This window comes from Spinacia oleracea, chromosome 4 (genome assembly GCF_020520425.1).
Source record: "Spinacia oleracea cultivar Varoflay chromosome 4, BTI_SOV_V1, whole genome shotgun sequence".
NCBI classification, from domain to species: domain Eukaryota; kingdom Viridiplantae; phylum Streptophyta; class Magnoliopsida; order Caryophyllales; family Amaranthaceae; genus Spinacia; species Spinacia oleracea.
In genome coordinates this window covers 29927518-29940297 of record NC_079490.1, presented here as the reverse complement: position 1 = coordinate 29940297, position 12780 = coordinate 29927518, and positions in this window count along the sequence as shown.

The window sequence follows — 12780 nt, the reverse complement described above, 5'->3', positions numbered from 1 at the left end:
TGTTCACGCGTTCTGTCGCAATCGATCCATAAATCGAACAGAACGTATCCTGTCCCATAATTGAGATTCGTTAAATAAAAAGGAGAAATAGCAAAGTCAAAGTGGTTAGATTTCTGAGAACCGTGACGCACCTCTCAAGGGTGCGTCGTAATGTGTCCCTTTTCGAAGATTTAACTGCTTTCCTCGCCCTTTTTATGAACTGTTAAACTAACCTAATTTGATTGTTCTATCACGCCTAACAAATATAATATTTTCGGGAAATCAGATTATCATGCTAGGTCCCTTAATGTTATTTAAATCAGATAATCGCGATCGAATTAGTATTATATGTTGCATATTGCTAAAATCAACTCAGATTAGTTTAATAGTTAACGCATGTCCCTTCAATTATTTATGCTGAGCTAGTAAGGATTGAAGGAAATAATTCCCTTGGTCCAAGTATGCATTCTATGTTAAGTCTAATAAGTGTGGTTCAGTATTAATTAACAAGTTAATAATTCAGTGAGATCAAGTGAGCTGAATGCCTAGCTAGAGGCCGCTTCAGTTCAAGTGGAATTAATGATATTAATCCACAGCTTACTCTTGACTGAACCCGTAGGGTCACACAAATAGTACGTAAACGGATCAAGTATTTAATGGCATTAAGTACTCCATCTATGGATATTCGGAATCGACGGATCTTGGTTTCAGTGGGAGCTGAGATCGTCACAGGCAAGAAATGAATACTCCGGAAACGATGATATTGCCGGAAACGAAAATATGGATCGTATCGGAAATATAAATATTATCCAAGTCGTAGATGTTGCCGGAAACGGAAACATGGTACGTATCGGAAAATATTATCGGAAATGGAAATATTGCCGGAATCGGAAATATTGCCGGAAACGGAAATATTGTCAGAATCGGAAATATTATCGGAATCGGAAAATAATTTAGGAAACGGAAATATTAAATATTTGTTCGAAACGGAAATTAATTCCGGAATCGGAAATATTAAATATTGTTCGTATCGGAAATGAATTCCGAAATCGGGAAATTAATCGGAAGCGTATCGTACGAATTAGCATCGGACGAGGCCTGCCAGACGAAGGCCCAGCACGAAGCCGGGCCATCGCCCAGCAAGCCAGCGCGCCACAACGCACCAGCCAAGGCTGCGCCAATCCCACCGCAAGGCAGGCCCAGCGCGCGCCAAGGCTGCGGCAGCGTGTGGGCCTCATGGCAATGGGCTGCGAGCTCGCGGGCTGCGCGCGCATGGCGCCCCTCGTGGGCTGCTGTGCGTGCGTGTGTGTGTTTGTGTGCTATACGAATCCTAAAGCTATCAGGTTTCGACATATGATTAAATTCCTAAACCTAAAAGGATGAATTAATTAAATAAGAATTCTATTAGGATTCTAGTTTAATTAATTCGTATCCTAATAGGATTCCAGTTCCTTTTCCATACCTCTATAAATAAGGGCCTAGGGTCATTTTTTGTATATACGATTCAAGTATTCAAAGTGATTTTTGAGAGCAAAAATTCAGTCATACAATTGCCTACAATAGCCGAAAATTCTAAGTACCTTAAGGGCGATCCTAGTTGGTCAAGCTTAAGGCGGATCCGGACGTGATGTGGACTATCTACGGAGGGACGACACTTGGAGTCCTAAAGACTTGTTCTTGTTCGGTTCGGGCGCAACTAGGGAAGGCACGCAACAAAGTGTATGCATCTAAACTATGCTAAATGATTATGTGTAAATAATATGCTTTCCTGGCTTTATGGTTTTTCCGCATGATTTATGAATTGTCATATGTATCATAACCTTACAGTGGTATCAGAGCCTCTTATTATTTTCATAATCTAAATTGCATAAACATGGTTAAATATTACAAATTTGCAAGAATTAAAAGGGGTGATTAATTTTCGTAATTGTTAATTAATTGCAAATTGCGTTTATTTAATTATACGTACGCAGTTTTTCGGCAGTTTCTTCGTTACTCATCCAAATTGAGTGATTTTTGTGTCAATTCCGCATGTAAAAGGCATTCTAAAATTTTGACAAAACTAGTATTTTTAGGCCGAACGCAGAATTCTCAAATTCGAAGCCTAACTATGACTTTTCGGAGGTTTTAGTTTTTCGAATGCAAAATTTCGTAAATTTAAGATGTTAAATTAAATATTTGCGATTCTTGTTGATAAATCTTGAATTTTTGATTGACCTACTGTATATGTTTAACAAGTTTGAATGCCTAGCCTTGTTAATTATGCAATCTAATTTGTAATTATGATTAATTTGTTGAAAATTGGAATAATTTAGAATTAATTTGATTTTCATAATTAGTTATAATTTAATTAGATACCTTTGATTAAAAACCACCATAAAAATTGTAAATTTATGTTAAATTTTAAATTTTTATGACCTAGACTTGAATCCATGTTAATCGGAAATCAATTAAATAATAAATTTTCGATTTTTTCGCCCTAAAATTATGAAATTAATATTATTTATTAATTTGTCATTAATTTTGAATATAAATTTTTAATTTTTATGCGACTCGCTCATATAACTTGCACACACAAAGCAATGGACGCTACGTGTTACCCTTAAGGGGTGTTGTATAGTGCGGGCATGCGACGACGAGCAAAGGAGCTCGTCGCCCATGCGGTACGAATGCAGCGAGCAAGGGCATGGTGCACGAGCACAAGGCAGCAGCCCTGCCTTGTGTCGTGGGCTGTGAGCAATGGGCGTGTGGGCAGGGGCGAGAGCAAGGCACGAGCAGTCGCGTGTGGGCAGCAAGCGTGCTGCGCCACAGCGCGCACTGCCTCGCGCAAGCATGCGAAGCCTCGCGCGCAGCGAGCGCAAGCTCGCGTGCCACGAGCGCTACGCACAGCGTCGATGGCTCGCTCGCAGCGAGCGCCAGCTCGCATACTGCTGCCTCGTGCGATGAGCGCAAGCTCGCGTGCGGGAAAGGCAGGCGCGCAGCGAGCAATGGCTCGCGTGCATCGAGCGCTGGCGCGCGCAGCGAGCACTGGCTCGCGTGATGCCTTGCGATGGTGAGCAGCAGCGATGCGACGCAGCGCATGGGCTGCGCGCACATGGCCAGCGATGGCTGTGTGCGTGTGGCCCATGGGCGTGCGTTGAGTGGGATTGTTGCGTTACGATTAGATCGTTTTGAAATTTTAATTTGAAATTTTCTGTTTACGTAATTTTAATTAATTTTAAAATTAATAATTTAAATTATTTTCTTGGATTTTAATTTTGAATATTGTAATTATAATAAATTTTATTTATTCTAATTATTTTACTAAAATTAAAATCATGAATTAATTTAAATACGACTGAAATTAAATTAAATTTATGGATTCAATTATAAATTTATATGAGCTTTAAATTTTAATTAAATTTGTATGTTTCCGGTTAGACTAGAAATACATTTTTATGTTTAAAATTAGTAAAGCATATGAATTTATTGGTTTAAGTGGGAGCCCTTTTTAGTCATATGCTCTTGATTAGGTCTACAAATCCTTAAGGTTAAAACAACTTGATTAGAATTAATAAGGACTGAATAATTTATAGATTATTGGTGCCCTTGATTAATTACTGCAAATGTTTATGTGATGCATAATGTGTTTTACTAACCAGCTATGTGGGCCATTCATGATAATGAATGGGTGAATGGTATATATTATATGTACTGTTTTGCAGGTTATGAAGTGACTAGTTTGGCCCAAATAGGATAGAAAATATGGTCTGCGTACCATTAATTTGAATGTAATTGGTCTAAAGTACCAAAGTAGTTTTTCAATTCAAATATGGTCTGCGTACCATCAAATAGTTGTAATTAGTTTTAATTATAGCTTATCCTATTTGAAGAAAATGGTGCCTCCCACGGAGATTTTCAAGACGGACTTTGAAGTTAAAGCTTCAAGATGAAGTCGGGCCATACTAGATCACATTTATCTTATGCATGTTTTAAGTTATTTATTCCTTTTAAATATGTCTTAAAATGTATGAGATCAAAAGCTTGATTATGTTGCATGATTAAGGATTTTAGTTCACTTAAAATCTAACCAACATAGTAAGAGCCTTAAGTTCCAAACTTAAAAATTGAGTTAAAAGGTGCCATGCCAAAATATACACTTGCTTGGATATCCTTTACATCAATCTAGTAATAGTTTTCGCTCAGCGAGGTGTTACTTATTGGTCCTAAAGGGGCAAGGTACACAAATAATTGTGAGTACATGTTAGTTTTGGTGAAACTCAACGATATAAATAAGGAGTCCTTTTATGTCGTGGCAAAATCGATAGGTTTACCTAATAAGTTCTTAGACGTACCTATCAACCAAGAATAGTTTCTAGACTATTAGCAAAAGGCTTTTGCTTACCTAAGATGTTTTAGGATTAAGTCAACAAACTGTGCTTAGTTGTTCAATGATTTTAGGATCTTGGAATCATTTTATTCACACCTGCCGGAACACATAACTTGAATAAAATGCTTAATGAACATTGAATTATGCATGTATGCTAGAATTTAAGTTTATTAAGAGAAACTGTGAATGATTATTTATTAGTTTATTCTTTTCAATTGTAGTTTTAAATATGGCAAACAACAATTCATTCAACATTCGATCAATTCTCGAAAAGGAGAAGTTGAGCGGGAAAAACTTCCTTGACTGGCAAAGGAACTTGCAAATAGTTCTTATGCAGGAAGAAAAGGAGTATGTCCTAGAAGAGGCGATGCCCGAAGCCGCAGGCGACGGGGTCACTCAGGCAGCCCTCAATCGTTGGATTGATGCCAACAAGGATGTGAAATGTCTAATGCTCGCCACCATGAGTGCATGTCTGCAGAAAACGTTCATCAACTCAGATGCTTTCACAATCATCAGTGAGTTGAAGAACATGTTCCAAGATCTGGCTCGAGTCGAAAGATTCGAGACTCATAGGCAAATTCTTGAGACCAAGCTTAAGAAAGGCGAGCCCGTAAGTCCACATGTTCTCAAAATGATTGGACTCATTGAGAATATGAGTCGGCTGGATCAGCAATTTTCTCAGGAAATGGCTATAGACACCATCCTCCATTCTCTTCATAGCGGGTATGATCAGTTCAAACTGAACTACAGTATGAATAGTCTGGACAAAACGCTCACTGAGCTTCACGGTCTGCTGAAGACCGCTGAAAAGACGCTCAAAAGTGATAAGCAGGATGTGCTTATGGTGCGTGGGGGCAAGTTCAAGAAATCTGGAAAGAAGAGGAATGCTAAGAAAGGTGGCAACAAGGCCAGCCCAACTAAGCAAACTGGCGCCAAATCTGTAAAGAGGAAGGTCATTCAACCCACTTCTAAATCCGAATGCTTCTACTGAGAGAAGAAGGGGCATTGGAAGAGAGATTGCTTGAAGCTAAAGGAAGATCAGAAGAACGGAACAGTCGTTCCATCTTCAGGTATTTTCGTTATAGACTGTATACTTGCTAATTCAACTTCTTGGGTATTAGATACAGGTTGTGGCTCACACTTATGTTCCAATCCACAGGGACTAAGAAGAAGTAGAAATTTAAGCAAGGGTGAAGTCGACCTACGAGTGGGAAATGGAGCACGGATTGCTGCATTATCTGTAGGAACTTATTATTTATCGTTGCCCTCCGGGCTAGTTTTGGAACTGGAAGAGTGTTTCCATGTTCCAAGTCTTACTAAAAACATCATTTCAGTTTCTTGCTTAGATGCTAAGGGATTTTCCTTTTTAATAAAAGACAATAGTTGTTCGTTTTATTTTAAAGAGATGTTTTATGGATCTGCTAGATTAGTCAATGGACTTTATTTATTAGATCACGACAAACAAGTATATAACATAAATACCAAAAAGGCCAAAAAGGATGATTTAGATCTCACCTATCTGTGGCATTGTCGATCAGGCCATATAAACTTCAAACGCTTAGAAAGACTTCAAAAGGAAGGAATTCTAGAACCATTTGACTTGGAGGATTATGGTAAATGCGAATCATGTTTACTTGGCAAAATGACAAAGCAACCTTTCTCTAAAGTTGGAGAAAGAGAAAATGAACTATTGGGTTTAATCCATACAGATGTATGTGGACCAATGAGTACAAATGCTAGAGGTGGTTTCAGCTACTTTATCACTTTCACTGATGACTTCAGTAGATATGGTTATGTCTACCTAATGAAGCATAAGTCTGAATCCTTTGACAAATTCAAGGAATTTCAGAGTGAAGTAGAGAATCAATTAGGCAAGAAGATTAAGGCACTGCGGTCTGACAGAGGCGGTGAATATCTGAGCTATGAATTTGATGACCATCTGAAAGAATGTGGAATTCTATCAGAATTGACTCCTCCTGGAACACCACAATGGAACGGTGTGTCGGAACGGAGGAACAAAACCTTGCTAGACATGGTCAGGTCAATGATGGGTCAGGCCAAACTTCCATTAGAATTTTGGGGACATGCACTAAATACAGCTGCACTCACTATAAATAGAGCTCCGTCTAAAGCTGTCGAAAAGACTCCATATGAGTTATGGTTTGGAAAGCCTCCAAATGTGTCTTTTCTTAAGATTTGGGGATGTGAAGTATACGTCAAACGATTAATTTCAGACAAACTTCATCCAAAATCTGACAAATGTATCCTTGTGGGCTATCCAAAGGAAACAAAGGGGTATTACTTCTACAATACATCTGAGAACAAGGTGTTTGTTGCTCGAGATGGTGTCTTTTTGGAGAAAGATCACATTTCCAAAATGACAAGTGGGAGAAAAGTAGACCTCGAAGAAATTCGAGTCGAACAACAAACTCTAGAGAATGCTCAAGATGACATTCAGGATGAAACTCAGAGATCTTTAGAAGAATCTGGTGAGAATCATGGTCAATCTAGAAATGTTACCCCGCGTAGATCGCAAAGATATAGATCTCAACCGGAAAGGTACTTAGGTATTTTGACGAACGAGAGCTATGACGTTCTATTACTTGAAAGTGATGAACCTGCGACTTACAAACAAGCTATGACAAGCCCTAACTCCAAGCAATGGCAAGAAGCCATGCAATCTGAATTAGACTCCATGTCTGAAAACCAAGTATGGGATTTGGTCGATTTGCCAGATGGCTACCAAGCCATTGGAAGCAAATGGGTTTTCAAACTGAAAAAGGACAAGGATGGGAAACTTGAAGTTTTCAAAGCTAGATTGGTTGCAAAAGGTTACAGGCAACTCCACGGTGTGGATTACGATGAAACCTTTTCACCAGTTGCAATGCTAAAGTCTATTCGGATAATGTTAGCAATCGCTGCATATTACGATTACGAAATATGGCAGATGGATGTCAAAACTGCTTTCTTAAACGGCGTTTTAACAGAAACTGTGTTTATGACACAGCCTGAAGGTTTTGAGGATCCAAAGAATGCTAAAAAGGTATGCAAGCTAAAGAAGTCAATCTACGGATTGAAGCAGGCATCCAGGAGCTGGAATATACGTTTTGATGAAGCAGTCAGTGACTTTGGTTTCATCAAGAACGCAGACGAATCTTGTGTATACAAGAAGGTCAGTGGGAGCAAAATTGCTTTCCTAGTATTATATGTCGACGACATATTACTTATCGGAAATGACATTCCTATGTTGAACTCTGTCAAGATTTGGCTTGGGAAATGTTTTTCGATGAAAGATCTAGGAGAAGCACAGTACATATTGGGCATCAAGATTTACAGAGATAGATCTAAAAGGATGATTGGACTTAGTCAAAGCACTTATATCAATAAGGTGCTTGATAGGTTCAAGATGGCAGACTCCAAGCGAGGCTACCTACCCATGTCTCATGGAATAACTCTAAGCAAGACTCAGTGCCCAAAAACACTTGATGAGCGTAGACGAATGAATGGGATTCCGTATGCATCATTGATTGGTTCAATAATGTATGCTATGATATGTACACGCCCGGATGTTGCGTACGCACTCAGTGCTACGAGCAGATACCAGTCAGACCCAGGAGAGGCGCATTGGACTACTGCCAAGAATATTCTGAAGTACCTGAAAAGGCACAAAGATGACTTCCTGGTCTATGGTGGAGATGATGAATTAATTGTTAAAGGCTATACGGACGCAAGTTTCCAAACCGACAAAGATGATTTCAGATCACAGTCTGGGTTTGTCTTCTGCCTCAACAGAGGTGCAGTAAGCTGGATAAGTGCTAAGCAAAGCACCATTGCGGATTCTACAACTGAAGCGGAGTACATTGCTGCACATGAAGCAGCAAAGGAAGCTATATGGCTAAGGAAGTTCATAGGTGAACTTGGTGTAGTCCCCTCCATTAAAGGACCAATAGCCCTGTATTGTGATAATAACGGAGCTATTGCAAAGGCAAAGGAGCCTAGACACCACCAGAGAGTCAAGCATGTACTTCGTAGATTTCACCTTCTACGAGAGTTCGTTGAAAGAAAAGAAGTCGAGATAAACAAGATTGGAACTGATGACAACATATCAGATCCATTGACTAAACCTCTGCCGCAGGCGAAGCACAACTCGCACACTGCAGCTATGGGAATCAAGCATATTGGAGAATGGCTTTGATATCCATGTTTAATGTTTTAAAGTTTTAGAGTTTAAATCTTTGTAAAACATTATTGGTTAATCATTCACAATAAATGAAGAGAATTCATTTTTCCATTTAATTTGTGGTTTATTAAATGATGAGTCCCTTCAATTTCGCGATATATTCAAGATAGACTGTCAGGACCAGTCCTGTGACTAAGAAATGTCTATCAAGTGAACTTGAATGTCAAAGGTTGAAAATGGTCCCTAGTCGGAGTTTTCTATAAAATTGGACGCATAGAAAACGTTAGACGATTAGAATGCAAGATGACTAGTAGTTCTGTTTCTTGAACTATGTGGACATGGCAATGTCATAATCATTTGCATAGATACTTACTTTGGGAAGACTAGTATCGGACAAGACCTATGAAACTTTACTGTAAGAGATGAAAATCTTTCATAAGTAAATTTCATTAAAATTATTAGACACTAAATCCTCAATACCTGAGTGATTTGAGATTACTTGTTTGAGAACTGGTTGCTTTGACGTTGACCAACCGTCGCACCGTAAAATGAGGCTATAAAGGCAACGCTCAGGTAATCACCTATCAAACGAAGTCTACTCTCAAGATCGCAAGATTGGGATTGTCCTCCCATAAATCGGGATGAGATGCTTAAAAGTTGTACAAGGCCACTCGGAGAGCTAGAAACTGTGAAATGCATGGTCGTGCTCGGATGAATCATAGGCTATGATTATCTGTTTATTTGATCTATTGAACTCTGAAACCGAGGAACACCTCTGGACATAATAAGGATGACAACTCTTACCTTATGTTCAAGAGCAAGCATCGAGCGACAAAGGAATTAGGAAATGCACACTTGTCCCTAAGGACAAGTGGGAGACTGAAGGAAATAATGCCCTTGGTCCAAGTATGCATTCTATGTTAAGTCTAATAAGTGCGGTTCAGTATTAATTAACAAGTTAATAATTCAGTGAGATCAAGTGAGCTGAATGCCTAGCTAGAGGTCGCTTCAGTTCAAGTGGAATTAATGATATTAATCCACAGCTTATTCTTGACTGAACCCGTAGGGTCACACAAATAGTACGTAAACGGATCAAGTATTTAATGGCATTAAATACTCCATCTAAGGATATTCGGAATCGACAGATCTTGGTTTCAGTGGGAGCTGAGATCGTCACAGGCAAGAAATGAATACTCCTGAAACGATGATATTGCCGGAAACGGAAATATGGATCGTATCGGAAATATAAATAGTATCCAAGTCGTAGATGTTGCCGGAAACGGAAACATGGTACGTATCGGAAAATATTATCGGAAATGGAAATATTGCCGGAATCGGAAATATTGGCGGAAACGGAAATATTGTCAGAATCGGAAATATTATCGGAATCGGAAAATAATTCAGGAAACGGAAATATTAAATATTTGTTCGAAACGGAAATTAATTCCGGAATCGGAAATATTAAATATTGTTCGTATCGGAAATGAATTCCGGAATCGGGAAATTAATCGGAAGCGTATCGTACGAATTAGCATCGGACGAGGCCTGCCAGACGAAGGCCCAACACGAAGCTGGGCCATCGCCCAGCAAGCCAGCGCGCCACAACGCACCAGCCAAGGTTGCGCCAGGCCCACCGCAAGGCAGGCCCAGCGCGCTAAGGCTGCGGCAGCGTGTGGGCCTCGTGGCAATGGGCTGCGAGCTCGCGCATGGCGCCCCTCGTGGGCTGCTGTGCGTGCGTGTGTGTGTTTGTGTGCTATACGAATCCTAAAGCTATCAGGTTTCGACATATGATTAAATTCCTAAACCTAAAAGGATGAATTAATTAAATAAGAATTCTATTAGGATTCTAGTTTAATTAATTCGTATCCTAATATGATTCCAGTTCCTTTTCCATACCTCTATAAATAAGGGCCTAGGGTCATTATTTGTATATACGATTCAAGTTTTCAAAGTGATTTTTGAGAGCAAAAATTCAGTCATACAATTGCCTACAATAGCCGAAAATTCTAAGTACCTTAAGGGCGATCCTAGTTGGTCAAGCTTAAGGCGGATCCGGACGTGCTGTGGACTATCTACGGAGGGACGACACTTGGAGTCCTAAAGACTTGTTCTTGTTCGGTTCGGGCGCAGCTAGGGAAGGCACGCAACAAAGTGTATGCATCTAAACTATGCTAAATGATTATGTGTAAATAATATGCTTTCCTGGCTTTATGGTTTTTCCGCATGATTTATGAATTGTCATATGTATCATAACCTTACAAGGATATCCTGCCTCTGGAGTTATCGACGAGCGAATTACTCCTCTCGGTAGTTACAGTCCCCCGAACCCTCAATCTCTACCTTGCGGGTGTATATTGAGAGATCCCCACACCAGGGATCACAAGGGAACCTACGGCCGTCATGGTCAAACATAATTGCACTCCCTTTATGTCACGATAACCGGGTTTTGTCAGTTTTTCTCATTGTTGTTAAAAACTGAATGGCGACTCCTATATTACTAGTCAATTGGGTGTATACTCACAGGAAATCCAATTACACTTGATTGAATAAAAAGAATCGTCACACCCACGAGGGACAAGGTCACGCATTAGCCTTGCGCTTTTTCGACCCCCTCACAGTGGCGACTCCACTGGGGATAGTGAAGGAAATACTTGTGCTTGTAGGTAATCAAAATAGCCAAAGGGTGAAACGATCCTACCCCGCGTTTATTTCCCCATCAAGTTGGGACGACCTGAAAATCAGCATATTAATGTGAACGGGCAGAACATCATAACGAATCTCGGCTCCCTCGGGAGTTGGAACTAAGGATACCTTTTTTTCGCCAATAGGGGGGTGCATACGCCGCGCATGTTTCCCACTCGGTACTTGTGCAGGTAGTACACCTATCCCGAACCCAATCGCTCGCCCATTAGGTCCCTCTCGCCTGCATGCCCCCTTGGCGTGCACTTGCGGGTTGGCCTCTTGAGCGAAATTCGTCTGTTGAAGACACTACCTCGACCGGGGCATGTGTCGGATCTACGATAGAAGCGGTGCCATGCCAGGCGCAAATACTACCCATAGAAGCCTATCATAAACTACGTGGCATATTTAATTTTCAAATCCATGTTTGTAATGTAGTTATGTGTAGTGAAATATGTGATTGTGTGTGACAAACTATCCTAGAAAACCAATGACCTTAAAAGTTGCCCAAACATTCATAGACTAATTTGCCAAAGAGTTATACCGAAACACGTGTTCCGCAAACCCGAATAATCGCCACAAAATAAGCGACGCTCAGGATGGCCTGTAACGAATCCCACAAACGCTGTTACGCGTAAAGGACGTTATTAGGCAAGCACGCAAGTCGAAGTCGCATAAATAGAAAACAGAAAACGAGAACCAGCCAAGGACGCATTTTCAACGCCCCTGGCTGGGCGCCAGAAATTCTCACGCCCCTCGCTGGGCGCTGAAGTTGCTGCTTGGCCTTCTGGACAGGCGCAGCAGCTTCGGTGCCCGCACGAAAGGAAAATACGTAGCAAAAAAAATGTGTTCATAAAAAGAATTGCTACGAGGGCGTAAAAAAAGCACTCGATTTCAAAAGCGACTCGCGGAAAATTAATAACTCTTTGCGTCGTTGTTAGGCCTCCTACGACGGCAATGCTCGACACTAAAAGTCGACCATGCTAACAACTATGAATGTCACACGGGCAAGTGTTTCGAAAATCCAAAGAATGACCAAAATAATAAAAAAAAAAACCCCAAAAAAGTGTACCGACAGAAAAAAGAGCGAAAAGAAAACACCAATTTAGAGAGTCGAAGTCTAGACTAAGTAATGCTTGAAACTTTGGGAACCTAAACTTTAGCTTATCTTACGCCTAGGACTGGTCCTGCCACTTGGTGCCGATCAGGGAATCAACGGCTAGTGCGTCTCGAAGATACATCACCAACACCAGGTTTAGTAACTCCAAGCTCCGTCCGTCGTCCCTCATTTCAAGGATCTCCGCTTCCCCAACCTCGATTCGCACCTCCAAACATGTCCATCGAAGATTTGCGAGACCAGATGGTCCAAATGACCCAACTCATGGGCCAACTGAAAATGGAAAACGAAGCCTTAGCGGCTGCGCAAGCCAAAAATGACCTCGAAAACGAGAAGAGGATTGAAAAAATGGTCCTACAGCAAACCATGGGGAGCAAATACTTCTCCCTCGAGCCTGAACCTTTTTCTGGCAAATTACCAGAAAAGTTCAGTTCATCTGACTTACCAAAGTTCAAG